We start from the raw sequence: 22,429 nt of genomic DNA, 5'->3' as shown, positions 1-22,429 counted from the left end.
TGTGGGGGGCTGCCTTTTCCTTTGGGGTATTTCTCTGAGGCAAAGTAGGCTTATTTTTCTATCTTCAGGCTAGTTAGTTTCTCAGGCTGTGTCGAGTTGCATAGGTAGCGTTAGGCGCAATCCACGGCTGCCTCTAGTGTGGTTTGTTAGGATCAGGGATTGCGGTCTACAGAGTTCCCACGTCTCAGAGCTCGTTCTATTATTTTGGGTTATTGTCAGATCACTGTATGTGCTCTGATCGCTATGTCCATTGTGATACTGAATTGCCTATCATAACAGTTAACACAAAAAAAGAACGGACTGAAAATGATGGGAAAGAGTCGATTGATAAAAAAGTTTTCAAAAAGGCAAGGTGTTGTCCAAAACTCATAAATTAACTCTTTAGAATCAGCTGCGTAGCCTTTCTACCAATTTCTAAAATTCTCTTAATTGTTTTCGCTATTTGCTCATAAGTTACCTAAAGTCTTACCAAAATAGAAAGTACACTATGAGCCTTAGCACAAAAAGATCAAAAAGAGTCAAAACCACCGCAAAATGACTGCTCAAAGCCTCTGCCAATTTTTTGCATTTTGAGCACTAACTCTGCTAAGGTGTTACCAAGGAAAGAATAGCAGCAGCATATGTTTTTAAAGAGACATTTGAGAACAAAAGTTGAAATTAAGGAAAGATGAGTTTTTTTTAATACATTTGTTGCTTTTCCACCTCTGTCTACAAATGCTCTCAATTATGTTGTATTTTTTGCCCATTGAGGTATCTAAAGTGTTACCAAAAAAAATCACAGCATAAGCCTTAACAAAAAAGGTAGAAAGATTAAAAACACCACTAAAAGCAAAATGCATTGAGTGGTTATAGAATTAAACTATGGCCTATTGTTCGAAAAGCAACCACACCAACCAGCACAACACCAATGCTTACCATGGCATTGCTTTTGTATTGCAGACTAACCCTACTAAGTTTTTAGCAACAACTGATGAGCAGCATATTGTTTAGATGAGAAAGTTGAAAAGAGATAAGAACGATTCTCTTCATTTCTTTCTCCTTTCCGTAGTTGCTAAACTGTAAGAAGAAAGCAGAGCATGAGCCTTAACACAAAACATTAAAAGAGAGTAAACACAACACCAATGGTGGAAAGAAGCCATGTGTTGGCCCGAAATCAAACTCGAGTCAACTGCTTGGAAGACAGCTGTGCTCGCCCCTATATCGCCAATGCTTATGACAGCATTTTTTTACATTTTCTGCAATAACACTACAAAATGGTTAGCAAAAAAAGTATGACGATATAAAAACTCCCAAAACACTTCATTATTGCATTGGCCGGGAATCGAACCCGGATCAACTGCTTGGGAAGCAGCTATGCTCACCACTATACCACCAATGCATGAGCCCCCTTTCCAAATTAGGCTTTTGTTGCCCAAAGGTGCTAAAGTGTTAACACAAAAAAAGAACGGACTGAATATGATGGGAAAGAGTCGATTGATAAAAAAAAGTTTTCAAAAAGGCAAGGTGTTGTCCAAAACTCCTAAATTAACTCTTTAGAATCAGCTGCATAGCCTTTCTACCAATTTCTAAAATTCTCTCAATTGTTTTCGCTATTTGCCCGTAAGTTACCTAAAGTCTTACCAAAATAGAAAGTACACTATGAGCCTTAGCACAAAAAGATTAAAAAGAGTCAAAACCACCACAAAATGACTGCTAAAAACATCTGCCAATTTTTTGAATTTCGAGCACTAACTCTGCTAAGTTGTTACCAAGGAAAGAATAGCAGCAGCATATGTTTTTAAAGAGACAATTGAGAGCAAAAGTTGAAATTAAGGAGAGATGAGTTTTTTTGAATACATTTGTTGCTTTTCCACCTCTGTCTACAAATGCTCTCAATTATGTTGTTTTTTTGCCCATTAAGGTAACTAAAGTGTTACCAAAAAAAAAATCACAGCATAAGCCTTAAAAAAAGTAAAAAAGATTAAAAACACCACTTAAAGCAAAATACATTGAGCTGTCATAGAATTAAACTATGGCCTATTGTTGGAAAAGCAACCACACCAACCAGCACAACACCAATGCTTACCATGGCATTGCTTTTGTATTGCGGACTAACCCTACTAAGTTTTTAGCAACAACTGATGAGCAGCATATTGTTTAGATGAGAAAGTTGAAAAGAGATAAGAACGATTCTCTTCATTTCTTTCTCCTTTCCGTAGTTGCTAAACTGTAAGAAGAAAGCAGAGCATGAGCCTTAACACAAAACATTAAAAGAGAGTAAACACAACACCAATGGTGGAAAGAAGCCATGTGTTGGCCCGAAATCAAACTCGAGTCAACTGCTTGGAAGACAGCTGTGCTCGCCCCTATATCGCCAAAGCTTATGACAGCATTTTTTTACATTTTCTGCAATAACACTACAAAATGGTTAGCAAAAAAAGTATGACGATATAAAAACTCCCAAAACACTTCATTATTGCATTGGCCGGGAATCGAACCCGGATCAACTGTTTGGGAAGCAGCTATGCTCACCACTATACCACCAATGCATGAGCCCTCTTTCCAAATTAGGCTTTTGTTGCCCAAAGGTGCTAAAGTGTTAACACAAAAAAGGAAAGGACTGAATATGATGGGAAAGAGCCGATTGATAAAAACAAGTTTTCAAAAAGGCAAGGTGTTGTCCAAAACTCATAAATTAACTCTTTAGAATCAGCTGCGTAGCCTTTCTACCAATTTCTAATATTCTCTTAATTGTTTTCGCTATTTGCCCGTAAGTTACCTAAAGTCTTACCAAAATAGAAAGTACACTATGAGCCTTACCACAAAAAGATTAAAAAGAGTCAAAACCACCACAAAATGACTGCTAAAAGCCTCTGCCAATTTTTTGCATTTCGAGCACTAACTCTGCTAAGTTGTTACCAAGGAAAGAATAGCAGCAGCATATGTTTTTAAAGAGACATTTGAGAGCAAAAGTTGAAATTAAGGAGAGATGAGCTTTTTTGAATACATTTATTGCATTTCCACCTCTATCTACAAATGCTCTCAATTATGTTGTATTTTTGGCCCATAAAGGTATCTAAAGTGTTACCAAAAAAATCACAGCATAAGACTTAACAAAAAAGGTAGAAAGATTAAAAACACCACTAAAAGCTAAATACATTGAGCGGTTATAGAATTAAACTATGGCCTATTGTTGGAAAAGCAACCACACCAACCAGCACAACACCAATGCTTACCATGGCATTGCTTTTGTATTGCGGACTAACCCTACTAAGTTTTTAGCAACAACTGATGAGCAGCATATTGTTTAGATGAGAAAGTTGAAAAGAGATAAGAACGATTCTCTTCATTTCTTTCTCCTTTCCGTAGTTGCTAAACTGTAAGAAGAAAGCAGAGCATGAGCCTTAACACAAAACATTAAAAGAGAGTAAACACAACACCAATGGTGGAAAGAAGCCATGTGTTGGCCCGAAATCAAACTCGAGTCAACTGCTTGGAAGACAGCTGTGCTCACACCTATATCGCCAAAGCTTATGACAGCATTTTTTTTACATTTTCTGCAATAACACTACAAAATGGTTAGCAAAAAAAAAGTATGATGATATAAAAACTCCCAAAACACTTCATTTTTGCATTGGCCGGGAATCGAACCCGGGTCAAAACACTTCATTTTTGCATTGGCCGGGAATCGAACCCGGGTCAACTGCTTGGGAAGCAGCTATGCTCACCACTATACCACCAATGCATGAGCCCTCTTTCCAAATTAGGCTTTTGTTGCCCAAAGGTGCTAAAGTGTTAACACAAAAAAGGAAAGGACTGAATATGATGGGAAAGAGCCGATTGATAAAAACAAGTTTTCAAAAAGGCAAGGTGTTGTCCAAAACTCATAAATTAACTCTTTAGAATCAGCTGCGTAGCCTTTCTACCAATTTCTAATATTCTCTTAATTGTTTTCGCTATTTGCCCGTAAGTTACCTAAAGTCTTACCAAAATAGAAAGTACACTATGAGCCTTACCACAAAAAGATTAAAAAGAGTCAAAACCACCACAAAATGACTGCTAAAAACCTCTGCCAATTTTTTGCATTTCGAGCACTAACTCTGCTAAGTTGTTACCAAGGAAAGAATAGCAGCAGCATATGTTTTTAAAGAGACATTTGAGAGCAAAAGTTGAAATTAAGGAGAGATGAGCTTTTTTGAATACATTTATTGCATTTCCACCTCTATCTACAAATGCTCTCAATTATGTTGTATTTTTGGCCCATAAAGGTATCTAAAGTGTTACCAAAAAAATCACAGCATAAGACTTAACAAAAAAGGTAGAAAGATTAAAAACACCACTAAAAGCTAAATACATTGAGCGGTTATAGAATTAAACTATGGCCTATTGTTGGAAAAGCAACCACACCAACCAGCACAACACCAATGCTTACCATGGCATTGCTTTTGTATTGCGGACTAACCCTACTAAGTTTTTAGCAACAACTGATGAGCAGCATATTGTTTAGATGAGAAAGTTGAAAAGAGATAAGAACGATTCTCTTCATTTCTTTCTCCTTTCCGTGGTTGCTAAACTGTAAGAAGAAAGCAGAGCATGAGCCTTAACATAAAACATTAAAAGAGAATAAACACAACACCAATGGTGGAAAGAAGCCATGCGTTGGCCCGAAATCAAACTCGAGTCAACTGCTTGGAAGACAGCTGTGCTCACCCCTATTGTTATGATTAGGTAATTCAGTACCACAATGGACATAGAAGTCAGAGCACATACAGTGACCTGACAATAACCCAAAAACAAAGAACGAGCTCTGAGACGTGGGAACTCTGCTGACCGCAATCCCTAATCCTCTCCAACAACACTAGAGGCAGCCGTGGATTGCGCCTAACGCTCCTTATGCAACTCGGCACAGCCTGAGAAACTAGCTAGCCTGAAGATAGAAAATAAGCCTACCTTGCCTCAGAGAAATACCCCAAAGGAAAAGTCAGCCCCCCTATATATAATGACTGTGAGTTAAGATGAAAAGACAAACGTAGAGATGAAATAGATTTAGCAAAGTGAGGCCCGACTTTCTGAACAGAGCGAGGATAGGAAAGTGTTGTGAATTCTGTGGCAGAGTTCACTCCTGTGGTCACAAGTGGTACTTCGGCTGATTCTCTCTGGGAGCTTCCGTTTGTGGAGGAAAGTGGTACTGCAGCTTCTGAGTTTCCTCCCTCAGGTGATCTGGTGAGGTCGTTAGGTGCTTCTCTACTTAACTCCACCTAATGCTTTGATCCATGCTTCCTGTCAATGTTCCAGTGTTGGACTTGTTTTTCCCTGGATCATTCCTGTGGCCTGCTGCTCTGCATAGCTAAGTTCTCCTTTGCTATTTGTTTGTTATTTTTTTTGTCCAGCTTGTCTATTTGTTTTGCTGGAAGCTCTGGGACGCAAAGGGTGTACCTCCGTGCCGTTAGTTCGGTACGGAGGGTCTTTTTGCCCCCTTTGCGTGGTTTTCTTTAGGGTTTTGTGTGGACCGCAAAGTTATCTTTCCTATCTTCGCTCTGTTAAGAAAGTCGGGCCTCACTTTGCTGAATCTATTTCATCTCTACGTTTGTCTTTTCATCTTAACTCACAGTCATTATATGTGGGGGGCTGCCTTTTCCTTTGGGGTATTTCTCTGAGGCAAAGTAGGCTTATTTTTCTATCTTCAGGCTAGTTAATTTCTCAGGCTGTGTCGAGTTGCATAGGTAGCGTTAGGCGCAATCCACGGCTGCCTCTAGTGTGGTTTGTTAGGATCAGGGATTGCGGTCTACAGAGTTCCCACGTCTCAGAGCTCGTTCTATTATTTTGGGTTATTGTCAGATCACTGTATGTGCTCTGATCGCTATGTCCATTGTGATACTGAATTGCCTATCATAACAGTTAACACAAAAAAAGAACGGACTGAAAATGATGGGAAAGAGTCGATTGATAAAAAAGTTTTCAAAAAGGCAAGGTGTTGTCCAAAACTCATAAATTAACTCTTTAGAATCAGCTGCGTAGCCTTTCTACCAATTTCTAAAATTCTCTTAATTGTTTTCGCTATTTGCTCATAAGTTACCTAAAGTCTTACCAAAATAGAAAGTACACTATGAGCCTTAGCACAAAAAGATCAAAAAGAGTCAAAACCACCGCAAAATGACTGCTCAAAGCCTCTGCCAATTTTTTGCATTTTGAGCACTAACTCTGCTAAGGTGTTACCAAGGAAAGAATAGCAGCAGCATATGTTTTTAAAGAGACATTTGAGAACAAAAGTTGAAATTAAGGAAAGATTAGTTTTTTTTAATACATTTGTTGCTTTTCCACCTCTGTCTACAAATGCTCTCAATTATGTTGTATTTTTTGCCCATTGAGGTATCTAAAGTGTTACCAAAAAAAATCACAGCATAAGCCTTAACAAAAAAGGTAGAAAGATTAAAAACACCACTAAAAGCAAAATGCATTGAGTGGTTATAGAATTAAACTATGGCCTATTGTTCGAAAAGCAACCACACCAACCAGCACAACACCAATGCTTACCATGGCATTGCTTTTGTATTGCGGACTAACCCTACTAAGTTTTTAGCAACAACTGATGAGCAGCATATTGTTTAGATGAGAAAGTTGAAAAGAGATAAGAACGATTCTCTTCATTTCTTTCTCCTTTCCGTAGTTGCTAAACTGTAAGAAGAAAGCAGAGCATGAGCCTTAACACAAAACATTAAAAGAGAGTAAACACAACACCAATGGTGGAAAGAAGCCATGTGTTGGCCCGAAATCAAACTCGAGTCAACTGCTTGGAAGACAGCTGTGCTCGCCCCTATATCGCCAAAGCTTATGACAGCATTTTTTTACATTTTCTGCAATAACACTACAAAATGGTTAGCAAAAAAAGTATGACGATATAAAAACTCCCAAAACACTTCATTATTGCATTGGCCGGGAATCGAACCCGGATCAACTGCTTGGGAAGCAGCTATGCTCACCACTATACCACCAATGCATGAGCCCCCTTTCTAAATTAGGCTTTTGTTGCCCAAAGGTGCTAAAGTGTTAACACAAAAAAAGAACGGACTGAATATGATGGGAAAGAGTCGATTGATAAAAAAAAGTTTTCAAAAAGGCAAGGTGTTGTCCAAAACTCCTAAATTAACTCTTTAGAATCAGCTGCATAGCCTTTCTACCAATTTCTAATATTCTCTTAATTGTTTTCGCTATTTGCCCGTAAGTTACCTAAAGTCTTACCAAAATAGAAAGTACACTATGAGCCTTACCACAAAAAGATTAAAAAGAGTCAAAACCACCACAAAATGACTGCTAAAAACCTCTGCCAATTTTTTGCATTTCGAGCACTAACTCTGCTAAGTTGTTACCAAGGAAAGAATAGCATCAGCATATGTTTTTAAAGAGACATTTGAGAGCAAAAGTTGAAATTAAGGAGAGATGAGTTTTTTTTAATACATTTATTGCATTTCCACCTCTATCTACAAATGCTCTCAATTATGTTGTATATTTTGCCCATAAAGGTATCTAAAGTGTTACCAAAAAAATCACAGCATAAGACTTAACAAAAAAGGTAGAAAGATTAAAAACACCACTAAAAGCTAAATACATTGAGCGGTTATAGAATTAAACTATGGCCTATTGTTGGAAAAGCAACCACACCAACCAGCACAACACCAATGCTTACCATGGCATTGCTTTTGTATTGCGGACTAACCCTACTAAGTTTTTAGCAACAACTGATGAGCAGCATATTGTTTAGATGAGAAAGTTGAAAAGAGATAAGAACGATTCTCTTCATTTCTTTCTCCTTTCCGTGGTTGCTAAACTGTAAGAAGAAAGCAGAGCATGAGCCTTAACACAAAACATTAAAAGAGAATAAACACAACACCAATGGTGGAAAGAAGCCATGCGTTGGCCCGAAATCAAACTCGAGTCAACTGCTTGGAAGACAGCTGTGCTCACCCCTATTGTTATGATTAGGTAATTCAGTACCACAATGGACATAGAAGTCAGAGCACATACAGTGACCTGACAATAACCCAAAAACATAGAACGAGCTCTGAGACGTGGGAACTCTGCTGACCGCAATCCCTAATCCTCTCCAACAACACTAGAGGCAGCCGTGGATTGCGCCTAACGCTCCTTATGCAACTCGGCACAGCCTGAGAAACTAGCTAGCCTGAAGATAGAAAATAAGCCTACCTTGCCTCAGAGAAATACCCCAAAGGAAAAGACAGCCCCCACATATAATGACTGTGAGTTAAGATGAAAAGACAAACGTAGAGATGAAATAGATTTAGCAAAGTGAGGCCCGACTTTCTGAACAGAGCGAGGATAGGAAAGTGTTGTGAATTCTGTGGCAGAGTTCACTCCTGTGGTCACAAGTGGTACTTCGGCTGATTCTCTCTGGGAGCTTCCGTTTGTGGAGGAAAGTGGTACTGCAGCTTCTGAGTTTCCTCCCTCAGGTGATCTGGTGAGGTCGTTAGGTGCTTCTCTACTTAACTCCACCTAATGCTTTGATCCATGCTTCCTGTCAATGTTCCAGTGTTGGACTTGTTTTTCCCTGGATCATTCCTGTGGCCTGCTGCTCTGCATAGCTAAGTTCTCCTTTGCTATTTGTTTGTTATTTTTTTTGTCCAGCTTGTCTATTTGTTTTGCTGGAAGCTCTGGGACGCAAAGGGTGTACCTCCGTGCCGTTAGTTCGGTACGGAGGGTCTTTTTGCCCCCTTTGCGTGGTTTTCTTTAGGGTTTTGTGTGGACCGCAAAGTTATCTTTCCTATCTTCGCTCTGTTAACCCCTTTACCCCCAAGGGTGGTTTGCACGTTAATGACCAGGCCAATTTTTACAATTCTGACCACTGTCCCTTTATGAGGTTATAACTCCGAAACGCTTCAACGGATCCTGGTGATTCTGACATTGTTTTCTCTTGACATATTGTACTTCATGATAGTGGTAAAATTTCTTTGATAGTACCTGCGTTTATTTGTGAAAAAAACGGAAATTTGGCGAAAATTTTGAAAATTTCGCAATTTTCAAACTTTGAATTTTTATGCAATTAAATCACAGAGATATGTCACACAAAATACTTAATAAGTAACATTTCCCACATGTCTCCTTTACATCAGCATAATTTTGGAACCAATTTTTTTTTGTTGTTAGGGAGTTATAAGGGTTAAAAGTTGACCAGCAATTTCTCATTTTTACAACACCATTTTTTTTTAGGGACCACGTCTCATTTGAAGTCATTTTGAGGGGTCTATATGATAGAAAATGCCCAAGTGTGACACCATTCTAAAAACTGCACCCCTCAAGGTGCTCAAAACCACATTCAAGAAGTTTATTAACCCTTCAGGTGTTTAATAGGAATTTTTGGAATGTTTAAATAAAAATGAACATTTAACTTTTTTACACAAAAAATTTACTTCAGCTCCAATTTGTTTTATTTTACCAAGGGTAACAGGAGAAATTGGACCCAAAAAGTTGTTGTCCAATTTGTCCTGAGTACGCTGATACCCCATATGTGGCAGTAAACCACTGTTTGGGCGCATGGGAGAGCTCGGAAGGGAAGGAGCGCTATTTGACTTTTCAATGCAAAATTGACAGGAATTGAGATGGGACGCCATGTTGCGTTTGGAGAGCCACTGATGTGCCTAAACATTGAAACCCCCCACAAGTGACACCATTTTGGAAAGTAGACCCCCTAGGGAACTTATCTAGAGGTGTGGTGAGCACTTTGACCCACCAAGTGCTTCACAGAAGTTTATAATGCAGAACCGTAAAAATAAAAAATCATATTTTTTCACAAAAATATTTTTGCCCCCAATTTTTTATTTTTCCAAGGGTAAGAGAAGAAATTGGACCTCAAAAGTTGTTGTCCAATTTGTCCCGAGTACGCTGATACCCCATATGTGGCAGTAAACCACTGTTTGGGCGCATGGGAGAGCTCGGAAGGGTCGCGCCGTTTGACTTTTCAATGCAAAATTGACAGGAATTGAGATGGGACCCCATGTTGCGTTTGGAGAGCCACTGATGTGCCTAAACATTGAAACCCCCCACAAGTGACACCATTTTGGAAAGTAGACCCCCTAAGGAACTTATCTGGATGTGTGGTGAGCACTTTGACCCACCAAGGGCTTCACAGAAGTTTATAATGCAGAGCCATAAAAATAAAACAAAATTTTTTTCCCACAAAAATTATTTTTTAGCCCCCAGTTTTGTATTTTCCCTAGGGTAACAGGAGAAATTGGACCCCAAAAGTTGTTGTCCAATTTGTCCTGAGTACGCTGATACCCCATATGTGGGGGGGAACCACCGTTTGGGCGCATGGGAGGGTTCGGAAGGGAAGGAGCGCCATTTGGAATGCAGACTTAGATGGAATGGTCTGCAGGCGTCACATTGCGTTTGCAGAGCCCCTAATGTACCTAAACAGTAGAAACCCCCCACAAGTGACACCATTTTGGAAAGTAGACCCCCTAAGGAACTCATCTTGATGTGTTGTGAGAGCTTTGAACCCCCAAGTATTTCACTACAGTTTATAATGCAGAGCCATGCAAATAAAAAATATTTTTGTTTTCCCACAAAAATTATATTTTAGCCCCCAGTTTTGTATTTTTCCAAGGTTAGCAGGAGAAATTGGACCCTAAATGTTGTTGTCCAATTTGTCCTGAGTACGCTGATATCCGATATGTGGGGAGGAACCACCGTTTGGGCGCATGGGAGGGCTCGGAAGGGAAGGAGCATCATTTGGAATGCAGACTTAGATGGAATGGTCTGCAGGCGTCACATTGCGTTTGCAGAGGCCCTAATGTACCTAAACAGTAGAAACCCCCCACAAGTGACACCATTTTGGAAAGTAGACCCCCTAAGGAACTCATCTTGATGTGTTGTGAGAGCTTTGAACCCCCAAGTATTTCACTACAGTTTATAACGCAGAGCCATGCAAATAAAAAATATTTTTTTTTCCACAAAAATTATATTTTAGCCCCCAGTTTTGTATTTTTCCAAGGTTAGCAGGAGAAATTGGACCCTAAATGTTGTTGTCCAATTTGTCCTGAGTACGCTGATACCCGATATGTGGGGGGGAACCACCGTTTGGGCGCATGGGAGGGCTCGGAAGGGAAGGAGCATCATTTGGAATGCAGACTTAGATGGATTGGTCTGCAGGCGTCACATTGCGTTTGCAGAGCCCCTAATGTACCTAAACAGTAGAAACCCCCCACAAGTGACCCCATATTGGAAACTAGACCCCTCAATGAACTTATCTAGATGTGTTGTGAGAACTTTGAACCCCCAAGTGTTTCACTACAGTTTATAACGCAGAGCCGTGAAAATAAAAAATCTTTTTGTTTTCCCACAAAAATTATTTTTTAGCCCCCAGTTTTGTATTTTCCCAAGGGTAACAGGAGAAATTGGTCCACAAAAGTTGTTGTCCAATTTGTCCTGAGTACGCTGATACCCCATATGTTGGGGTAAACCCCTGTTTGGGCACACAGGAGAGCTCGGAAGGGAAGGAGCACTGTTTTACTTTTTCAACGCAGAATTGGCTGGAATTGAGATCGGACGCCATGTCGTGTTTGGAGAGCCCCTGATGTGCCGAAACAGTGGAAACCCCCCAATTATAACTGAAACCCTAATCTAAACACACCCCTAACCCTAATTCCAACGGTAACCCTAACCACACCTCTAACCCTGACACACCACTAACCCTAATCCCAACCCTATTCCCAACTGTAAATATAATCTAAACCCTAACCCTAACTTTAGCCCCAACCCTAACTGTAGCCCCAACCCTAACCCTAACCCTAGCCCTAGCCCTAACCCTAGCCCTAACCCTAACCCTAACCCTAGCCCTAACCCTAGCCCTAACCCTAGCCCTAGCCCTAACCCTAGCCCTAACCCTAGCCCTAACCCTAGCCCTAGCCCTAACCCTAGCCCTAACCCTAGCCCTAACCCTAGCCCTAACCCTAGCCCTAACCCTAACCCTAACCCTAATCCTAGCCCTAACCCTAGCCCTAATGGGAAAATGGAAATAAATACATTTTTTTTTATTTTTCCCTAACTAAGGGGGTGATGAAGGGGGGTTTGATTTACTTTTATAGCGGGTTTTTTAGCGGATTTTTATGATTGGCAGCCGTCACACACTGAAAGACCCTTTTTATTGCAAAAAATATTTTTTGCAATACCACATTTTGAGAGCTATAATTTTTCCATATTTTGGTCCACAGAGTCATGTGAGGTCTTGTTTTTTGCGGGACGAGTTGACGTTTTTATTGAAAACATTTTTGGGCACGTGACATTTTTTTATCGCTTTTTATTCCGATTTTTGTGAGGAAGAATGACCAAAAGCCAGCTATTCATGAATTTCTATTGGGGGAGGCGTTTATACCGTTCCGCGTTTGGTAAAATTGATAAATCAGTTTTATTCTTCGGGTCAGTACGATTACAGCGATACCTCATTTATATCATTTTTTTATGGTTTGGTGCTTTTATACGATAAAAACTATTTTACAGAAAAAATAATTATTTTTGCATCGCTTTATTCTCAGGACTATAACTTTTTTATTTTTTTGCTGAAGATGCTGTATGGCGGCTCTTTTTTGCGGGACAATATGACGCTTTCAGCGGTACCATGGTTATTTATATCTGTCCTTTTGATCGCGTGCTATTCCACTTTTTGTTCGGCGGTATGATAATAAAGCGTTGTTTTTTGCCTCGTTTTTTTTTTTTTTTCTTACGGTGTTTACTGAAGGGGTTAACTAGTGGGACAGTTTTATAGGTCGGGTCGTTACGGACGCGGCGATACTAAATATGTGTACTTTTATTGTTTTTTTTTTTTTATTTAGATGAAGAAATGTATTTATGGGAATAATATTTTTTTTTTTCATTATTTTGGAATATTTTTTTTTATTTTTTTTACACATTTGGAAAATTTTTTTTTTACTTTTTTACTTTGTCCCAGGGGGGGACATCACAGATCAGTGATCTGACAGTTTGCACAGCACTCTGTCAGATCACTGATCTGATAGGAGTGCAGGCTGCTTCACAGTGCCTGCTCTGAGCAGGCTTCTGTGAAGACACCTCCCTCCCTGCAGGACCCGGATCCGCGGCCATCTTGGATCCGGGGCTCGAGCAGGGAGGGAGGTGAGGAGACCCTCGCAGCAACGCGATCACATCGCGTTGCTGCGGGGGGCTCAGGGAAGCCCGCAGGGAGCCCCCTCCCTGCGCGGTGCTTCCCTGCACCGCCGGCACATCGCGATCATCTTTGATCGCGGTGTGCCAGGGGTTAATGTGCCGGGGGCGGTCCGTGACCGCTCCTGGCACATAGTGCCGGATGTCAGCTGCGATAAGCAGCTGACACCCGGCCGCGATCGGCGGCGCTCCCCCCGTGAGCGCTGCCGATCGCTATGACGTACTATCCCGTCCAGGGTCAGATAAGCCCAGGGCACCTCGACGGGATAGTACGTCTAAGGTCACAGAGGGGTTAAGAAAGTCGGGCCTCACTTTGCTGAATCTATTTCATCTCTACGTTTGTCTTTTCATCTTAACTCACAGTCATTATATGTGGGGGGCTGCCTTTTCCTTTGGGGTATTTCTCTGAGGCAAAGTAGGCTTATTTTTCTATCTTCAGGCTAGTTAGTTTCTCAGGCTGTGTCGAGTTGCATAGGTAGCGTTAGGCGCAATCCACGGCTGCCTCTAGTGTGGTTTGTTAGGATCAGGGATTGCGGTCTACAGAGTTCCCACGTCTCAGAGCTCGTTCTATTATTTTGGGTTATTGTCAGATCACTGTATGTGCTCTGATCGCTATGTCCATTGTGATACTGAATTGCCTATCATAACAGTTAACACAAAAAAAGAACGGAATGAAAATGATGGGAAAGAGTCGATTGATAAAAAAGTTTTCAAAAAGGCAAGGTGTTGTCCAAAACTCATAAATTAACTCTTTAGAATCAGCTGCGTAGCCTTTCTACCAATTTCTAAAATTCTCTTAATTGTTTTCGCTATTTGCTCATAAGTTACCTAAAGTCTTACCAAAATAGAAAGTACACTATGAGCCTTAGCACAAAAAGATCAAAAAGAGTCAAAACCACCGCAAAATGACTGCTCAAAGCCTCTGCCAATTTTTTGCATTTTGAGCACTAACTCTGCTAAGGTGTTACCAAGGAAAGAATAGCAGCAGCATATGTTTTTAAAGAGACATTTGAGAACAAAAGTTGAAATTAAGGAAAGATGAGTTTTTTTTAATACATTTGTTGCTTTTCCACCTCTGTCTACAAATGCTCTCAATTATGTTGTATTTTTTGCCCATTGAGGTATCTAAAGTGTTACCAAAAAAAATCACAGCATAAGCCTTAACAAAAAAGGTAGAAAGATTAAAAACACCACTAAAAGCAAAATGCATTGAGTGGTTATAGAATTAAACTATGGCCTATTGTTCGAAAAGCAACCACACCAACCAGCACAACACCAATGCTTACCATGGCATTGCTTTTGTATTGCGGACTAACCCTACTAAGTTTTTAGCAACAACTGATGAGCAGCATATTGTTTAGATGAGAAAGTTGAAAAGAGATAAGAACGATTCTCTTCATTTCTTTCTCCTTTCCGTAGTTGCTAAACTGTAAGAAGAAAGCAGAGCATGAGCCTTAACACAAAACATTAAAAGAGAGTAAACACAACACCAATGGTGGAAAGAAGCCATGTGTTGGCCCGAAATCAAACTCGAGTCAACTGCTTGGAAGACAGCTGTGCTCGCCCCTATATCGCCAATGCTTATGACAGCATTTTTTTACATTTTCTGCAATAACACTACAAAATGGTTAGCAAAAAAAGTATGACGATATAAAAACTCCCAAAACACTTCATTATTGCATTGGCCGGGAATCGAACCCGGATCAACTGCTTGGGAAGCAGCTATGCTCACCACTATAACACCAATGCATGAGCCCCCTTTCCAAATTAGGCTTTTGTTGCCCAAAGGTACTAAAGTGTTAACACAAAAAAAGAACGGACTGAATATGATGGGAAAGAGTCGATTGATAAAAAAAAGTTTTCAAAAAGGCAAGGTGTTGTCCAAAACTCCTAAATTAACTCTTTAGAATCAGCTGCATAGCCTTTCTACCAATTTCTAAAATTCTCTCAATTGTTTTCGCTATTTGCCCGTAAGTTACCTAAAGTCTTACCAAAATAGAAAGTACACTATGAGCCTTAGCACAAAAAGATTAAAAAGAGTCAAAACCACCACAAAATGACTGCTAAAAACATCTGCCAATTTTTTGAATTTCGAGCACTAACTCTGCTAAGTTGTTACCAAGGAAAGAATAGCAGCAGCATATGTTTTTAAAGAGACAATTGAGAGCAAAAGTTGAAATTAAGGAGAGATGAGTTTTTTTGAATACATTTGTTGCTTTTCCACCTCTGTCTACAAATGCTCTCAATTATGTTGTTTTTTTGCCCATTAAGGTAACTAAAGTGTTACCAAAAAAAAAATCACAGCATAAGCCTTAAAAAAAGTAAAAAAGATTAAAAACACCACTTAAAGCAAAATACATTGAGCTGTCATAGAATTAAACTATGGCCTATTGTTCGAAAAGCAACCACACCAACCAGCACAACACCAATGTTTACCTTGGCATTGCTTTTGTATTGCGGACTAGCCCTACTAAGTTTTTAGCAACAACTGATGAGCAGCATATTGTTTAGATGAGAAAGTTGAAAAGAGATAAGAACGATTCTCTTCATTTCTTTCTCCTTTCTGTGGTTGCTAAACTGTAAGAAGAAAGCAGAGCATGAGCCTTAACACAAAACATTAAAAGAGAATAAACACAAAAAAAAATGGTGGAAAGAAGCCATGCGTTGGCCCGAAATCAAACTCGAGTCAACTGCTTGGAAGACAGCTGTGCTCACACCTATATCGCCAAAGCTTATGACAGCATTTTTTTTACATTTTCTGCAATAACACTACAAAATGGTTAGCAAAAAAAAAGTATGATGATATAAAAACTCCCAAAACACTTCATTTTTGCATTGGCCGGGAATCGAACCCGGGTCAACTGCTTGGGAAGCAGCTATGCTCACCACTATACCACCAATGCATGAGCCCTCTTTCCAAATTAGGCTTTTGTTGCCAAAGGTGCTAAAGTGTTAACACAAAAAAGGAAAGGACTGAATATGATGGGAAAGAGCCGATTGATAAAAACAAGTTTTCAAAAAGGCAAGGTGTTGTCCAAAACTCATAAATTAACTCTTTAGAATCAGCTGCGTAGCCTTTCTACCAATTTCTAATATTCTCTTAATTGTTTTCGCTATTTGCCCGTAAGTTACCTAAAGTCTTACCAAAATAGAAAGTACACTATGAGCCTTACCACAAAAAGATTAAAAAGAGTCAAAACCACCACAAAATGACTGCTAAAAACCTCTGCCAATTTTTTGCATTTCGAGCACTAACTCTGCTAAGTTGTTACCAAGGAAAGAATAGCAGCAGCATATGTTTTTAAAGAGACATTTGAGAGCAAAAGTTGAAATTAAGGAGAGATGAGCTTTTTTGAATACATTTATTGCATTTCCACCTCTATCTACAAATGCTCTCAATTATGTTGTATTTTTGGCCCATAAAGGTATCTAAAGTGTTACCAAAAAAATCACAGCATAAGACTTAACAAAAAAGGTAGAAAGATTAAAAACACCACTAAAAGCTAAATACATTGAGCGGTTATACAATTAAACTATGGCCTATTGTTGGAAAAGCAACCACACCAACCAGCACAACACCAATGCTTACCATGGCATTGCTTTTGTATTGCGGACTAACCCTACTAAGTTTTTAGCAACAACTGATGAGCAGCATATTGTTTAGATGAGAAAGTTGAAAAGAGATAAGAACGATTCTCTTCATTTCTTTCTCCTTTCCGTGGTTGCTAAACTGTAAGAAGAAAGCAGAGCTTGAGCCTTAACACAAAACATTAAAAGAAAATAAACACAACACCAATGGTGGAAAGAAGCCATGCGTTGGCCCGAAATCAAACTCGAGTCAACTGCTTGGAAGACAGCTGTGCTCACCCCTATTGTTATGATTAGGTAATTCAGTACCACAATGGACATAGAAGTCAGAGCACATACAGTGACCTGACAATAACCCAAAAACATAGAACGAGCTCTGAGACGTGGGAACTCTGCTGACCGCAATCCCTAATCCTCTCCAACAACACTAGAGGCAGCCGTGGATTGCGCCTAACGCTCCTTATGCAACTCGGCACAGCCTGAGAAACTAGCTAGCCTGAAGATAGAAAATAAGCCTACCTTGCCTCAGAGAAATACCCCAAAGGAAAAGACAGCCCCCACATATAATGACTGTGAGTTAAGATGAAAAGACAAACGTAGAGATGAAATAGATTTAGCAAAGTGAGGCCCGACTTTCTGAACAGAGCGAGGATAGGAAAGTGTTGTGAATTCTGTGGCAGAGTTCACTCCTGTGGTCACAAGTGGTACTTCGGCTGATTCTCTCTGGGAGCTTCCGTTTGTGGAGGAAAGTGGTACTGCAGCTTCTGAGTTTCCTCCCTCAGGTGATCTGGTGAGGTCGTTAGGTGCTTCTCTACTTAACTCCACCTAATGCTTTGATCCATGCTTCCTGTCAACGTTCCAGTGTTGGACTTGTTTTTCCCTGGATCATTCCTGTGGCCTGCTGCTCTGCATAGCTAAGTTCTCCTTTGCTATTTGTTTGTTATTTTTTTTGTCCAGCTTGTCTATTTGTTTTGCTGGAAGCTCTGGGACGCAAAGGGTGTACCTCCGTGCCGTTAGTTCGGTACGGAGGGTCTTTTTGCCCCCTTTGCGTGGTTTTCTTTAGGGTTTTGTGTGGACCGCAAAGTTATCTTTCCTATCTTCGCTCTGTTAAGAAAGTCGGGCCTCACTTTGCTGAATCTATTTCATCTCTACGTTTGTCTTTTCATCTTAACTCACAGTCATTATATGTGGGGGGCTGCCTTTTCCTTTGGGGTATTTCTCTGAGGCAAAGTAGGCTTATTTTTCTATCTTCAGGCTAGTTAGTTTCTCAGGCTGTGTCGAGTTGCATAGGTAGCGTTAGGCGCAATCCACGGCTGCCTCTAGTGTGGTTTGTTAGGATCAGGGATTGCGGTCTACAGAGTTCCCACGTCTCAGAGCTCGTTCTATTATTTTGGGTTATTGTCAGATCACTGTATGTGCTCTGATCGCTATGTCCATTGTGATACTGAATTGCCTATCATAACAGTTAACACAAAAAAAGAACAGACTGAAAATGATGGGAAAGAGCCGATTGATAAAAACAAGTTTTCAAAAAGGCAAGGTGTTGTCCAAAACTCATAAATTAACTCTTTAGAATCAGCTGCGTAGCCTTTCTACCAATTTCTAATATTCTCTTAATTGTTTTCGCTATTTGCCCGTAAGTTACCTAAAGTCTTACCAAAATAGAAAGTACACTATGAGCCTTACCACAAAAAGATTAAAAAGAGTCAAAACCACCACAAAATGACTGCTAAAAACCTCTGCCAATTTTTTGCATTTCGAGCACTAACTCTGCTAAGTTGTTACCAAGGAAAGAATAGCAGCAGCATATGTTTTTAAAGAGACATTTGAGAGCAAAAGTTGAAATTAAGGAGAGATGAGCTTTTTTGAATACATTTATTGCATTTCCACCTCTATCTACAAATGCTCTCAATTATGTTGTATTTTTGGCCCATAAAGGTATCTAAAGTGTTACCAAAAAAATCACAGCATAAGACTTAACAAAAAAGGTAGAAAGATTAAAAACACCACTAAAAGCTAAATACATTGAGCGGTTATACAATTAAACTATGGCCTATTGTTGGAAAAGCAACCACACCAACCAGCACAACACCAATGCTTACCATAGCATTGCTTTTGTATTGCGGACTAACCCTACTAAGTTTTTAGCAACAACTGATGAGCAGCATATTGTTTAGATGAGAAAGTTGAAAAGAGATAAGAACGATTCTCTTCATTTCTTTCTCCTTTCCGTGGTTGCTAAACTGTAAGAAGAAAGCAGAGCATGAGCCTTAACACAAAACATTAAAAGAAAATAAACACAACACCAATGGTGGAAAGAAGCCATGCGTTGGCCCGAAATCAAACTCGAGTCAACTGCTTGGAAGACAGCTGTGCTCACCCCTATTGTTATGATTAGGTAATTCAGTACCACAATGGACATAGAAGTCAGAGCACATACAGTGACCTGACAATAACCCAAAAACATAGAACGAGCTCTGAGACGTGGGAACTCTGCTGACCGCAATCCCTAATCCTCTCCAACAACACTAGAGGCAGCCGTGGATTGCGCCTAACGCTCCTTATGCAACTCGGCACAGCCTGAGAAACTAGCTAGCCTGAAGATAGAAAATAAGCCTACCTTGCCTCAGAGAAATACCCCAAAGGAAAAGACAGCCCCCACATATAATGACTGTGAGTTAAGATGAAAAGACAAACGTAGAGATGAAATAGATTTAGCAAAGTGAGGCCCGACTTTCTGAACAGAGCGAGGATAGGAAAGTGTTGTGAATTCTGTGGCAGAGTTCACTCCTGTGGTCACAAGTGGTACTTCGGCTGATTCTCTCTGGGAGCTTCCGTTTGTGGAGGAAAGTGGTACTGCAGCTTCTGAGTTTCCTCCCTCAGGTGATCTGGTGAGGTCGTTAGGTGCTTCTCTACTTAACTCCACCTAATGCTTTGATCCATGCTTCCTGTCAACGTTCCAGTGTTGGACTTGTTTTTCCCTGGATCATTCCTGTGGCCTGCTGCTCTGCATAGCTAAGTTCTCCTTTGCTATTTGTTTGTTATTTTTTTTGTCCAGCTTGTCTATTTGTTTTGCTGGAAGCTCTGGGACGCAAAGGGTGTACCTCCGTGCCGTTAGTTCGGTACGGAGGGTCTTTTTGCCCCCTTTGCGTGGTTTTCTTTAGGGTTTTGTGTGGACCGCAAAGTTATCTTTCCTATCTTCGCTCTGTTAAGAAAGTCGGGCCTCACTTTGCTGAATCTATTTCATCTCTACGTTTGTCTTTTCATCTTAACTCACAGTCATTATATGTGGGGGGCTGCCTTTTCCTTTGGGGTATTTCTCTGAGGCAAAGTAGGCTTATTTTTCTATCTTCAGGCTAGTTAGTTTCTCAGGCTGTGTCGAGTTGCATAGGTAGCGTTAGGCGCAATCCACGGCTGCCTCTAGTGTGGTTTGTTAGGATCAGGGATTGCGGTCTACAGAGTTCCCACGTCTCAGAGCTCGTTCTATTATTTTGGGTTATTGTCAGATCACTGTATGTGCTCTGATCGCTATGTCCATTGTGATACTGAATTGCCTATCATAACAGTTAACACAAAAAAAGAACAGACTGAAAATGATGGGAAAGAGTCGATTGATAAAAAAGTTTTCAAAAAGGCAAGGTGTTGTCCAAAACTCATAAATTAACTCTTTAGAATCAGCTGCGTAGCCTTTCTACCAATTTCTAAAATTCTCTTAATTGTTTTCGCTATTTGCTCATAAGTTACCTAAAGTCTTACCAAAATAGAAAGTACACTATGAGCCTTAGCACAAAAAGATCAAAAAGAGTCAAAACCACCGCAAAATGACTGCTCAAAGCCTCTGCCAATTTTTTGCATTTTGAGCACTAACTCTGCTAAGGTGTTACCAAGGAAAGAATAGCAGCAGCATATGTTTTTAAAGAGACATTTGAGAACAAAAGTTGAAATTAAGGAAAGATGAGTTTTTTTTAATACATTTGTTGCTTTTCCACCTCTGTCTACAAATGCTCTCAATTATGTTGTATTTTTTGCCCATTGAGGTATCTAAAGTGTTACCAAAAAAAATCACAGCATAAGCCTTAACAAAAAAGGTAGAAAGATTAAAAACACCACTAAAAGCAAAATGCATTGAGTGGTTATAGAATTAAACTATGGCCTATTGTTCGAAAAGCAACCACACCAACCAGCACAACACCAATGCTTACCATGGCATTGCTTTTGTATTGCGGACTAACCCTACTAAGTTTTTAGCAACAACTGATGAGCAGCATATTGTTTAGATGAGAAAGTTGAAAAGAGATAAGAACGATTCTCTTCATTTCTTTCTCCTTTCCGTAGTTGCTAAACTGTAAGAAGAAAGCAGAGCATGAGCCTTAACACAAAACATTAAAAGAGAGTAAACACAACACCAATGGTGGAAAGAAGCCATGTGTTGGCCCGAAATCAAACTCGAGTCAACTGCTTGGAAGACAGCTGTGCTCGCCCCTATATCGCCAATGCTTATGACAGCATTTTTTTACATTTTCTGCAATAACACTACAAAATGGTTAGCAAAAAAAGTATGACGATATAAAAACTCCCAAAACACTTCATTATTGCATTGGCCGGGAATCGAACCCGGATCACCTGCTTGGGAAGCAGCTATGCTCACCACTATACCACCAATGCATGAGCCCCCTTTCCAAATTAGGCTTTTGTTGCCCAAAGGTGCTAAAGTGTTAACACAAAAAAAGAACGGACTGAATATGATGGGAAAGAGTCGATTGATAAAAAAAAGTTTTCAAAAAGGCAAGGTGTTGTCCAAAACTCCTAAATTAACTCTTTAGAATCAGCTGCATAGCCTTTCTACCAATTTCTAAAATTCTCTCAATTGTTTTCGCTATTTGCCCGTAAGTTACCTAAAGTCTTACCAAAATAGAAAGTACACTATGAGCCTTAGCACAAAAAGATTAAAAAGAGTCAAAACCACCACAAAATGACTGCTAAAAACATCTGCCAATTTTTTGAATTTCGAGCACTAACTCTGCTAAGTTGTTACCAAGGAAAGAATAGCAGCAGCATATGTTTTTAAAGAGACAATTGAGAGCAAAAGTTGAAATTAAGGAGAGATGAGTTTTTTTGAATACATTTGTTGCTTTTCCACCTCTGTCTACAAATGCTCTCAATTATGTTGTTTTTTTGCCCATTAAGGTAACTAAAGTGTTACCAAAAAAAAAATCACAGCATAAGCCTTAAAAAAAGTAAAAAAGATTAAAAACACCACTTAAAGCAAAATACATTGAGCTGTCATAGAATTAAACTATGGCCTATTGTTCGAAAAGCAACCACACCAACCAGCACAACACCAATGTTTACCTTGGCATTGCTTTTGTATTGCGGACTAGCCCTACTAAGTTTTTAGCAACAACTGATGAGCAGCATATTGTTTAGATGAGAAAGTTGAAAAGAGATAAGAACGATTCTCTTCATTTCTTTCTCCTTTCTGTGGTTGCTAAACTGTAAGAAGAAAGCAGAGCATGAGCCTTAACACAAAACATTAAAAGAGAATAAACACAAAAAAAAATGGTGGAAAGAAGCCATGCGTTGGCCCGAAATCAAACTCGAGTCAACTGCTTGGAAGACAGCTGTGCTCACACCTATATCGCCAAAGCTTATGACAGCATTTTTTTTACATTTT

At 39.8% G+C, this 22,429-nt stretch overlaps 7 non-coding genes across 7 annotated transcripts; all 7 read right to left on the bottom strand.

Moving 5' to 3' along the window:
* Positions 1-1,306: 1,306 nt before the first annotated feature.
* Positions 1,307-1,378, bottom strand: TRNAG-CCC (transfer RNA glycine (anticodon CCC)). The gene has a single exon. It is a non-coding gene; the product is annotated as a tRNA-Gly (tRNA).
* Positions 1,379-2,456: 1,078 nt separating this feature from the next.
* On the bottom strand, positions 2,457-2,528 carry TRNAG-CCC (transfer RNA glycine (anticodon CCC)). Its single transcript has one exon. It is a non-coding gene; the product is annotated as a tRNA-Gly (tRNA).
* Positions 2,529-3,652: 1,124 nt separating this feature from the next.
* On the bottom strand, positions 3,653-3,724 carry TRNAG-CCC (transfer RNA glycine (anticodon CCC)). Its single transcript has one exon. It is a non-coding gene; the product is annotated as a tRNA-Gly (tRNA).
* A 3,180-nt stretch (positions 3,725-6,904) lies between these two features.
* On the bottom strand, positions 6,905-6,976 carry TRNAG-CCC (transfer RNA glycine (anticodon CCC)). Its single transcript has one exon. It is a non-coding gene; the product is annotated as a tRNA-Gly (tRNA).
* Positions 6,977-14,844: 7,868 nt separating this feature from the next.
* TRNAG-CCC (transfer RNA glycine (anticodon CCC)) lies at positions 14,845-14,916 on the bottom strand. Its single transcript has one exon. It is a non-coding gene; the product is annotated as a tRNA-Gly (tRNA).
* A 1,082-nt stretch (positions 14,917-15,998) lies between these two features.
* On the bottom strand, positions 15,999-16,070 carry TRNAG-CCC (transfer RNA glycine (anticodon CCC)). The gene has a single exon. It is a non-coding gene; the product is annotated as a tRNA-Gly (tRNA).
* Positions 16,071-21,348: 5,278 nt separating this feature from the next.
* TRNAG-CCC (transfer RNA glycine (anticodon CCC)) lies at positions 21,349-21,420 on the bottom strand. Its single transcript has one exon. It is a non-coding gene; the product is annotated as a tRNA-Gly (tRNA).
* Positions 21,421-22,429: the final 1,009 nt, after the last annotated feature.

The sequence above is a fragment of the Ranitomeya imitator genome, chromosome 5 (assembly GCF_032444005.1).
Source record: "Ranitomeya imitator isolate aRanImi1 chromosome 5, aRanImi1.pri, whole genome shotgun sequence".
Taxonomy (NCBI): Eukaryota; Metazoa; Chordata; class Amphibia; order Anura; family Dendrobatidae; genus Ranitomeya; species Ranitomeya imitator.
This window is presented reverse-complemented; position numbering and strand designations above follow the sequence as displayed.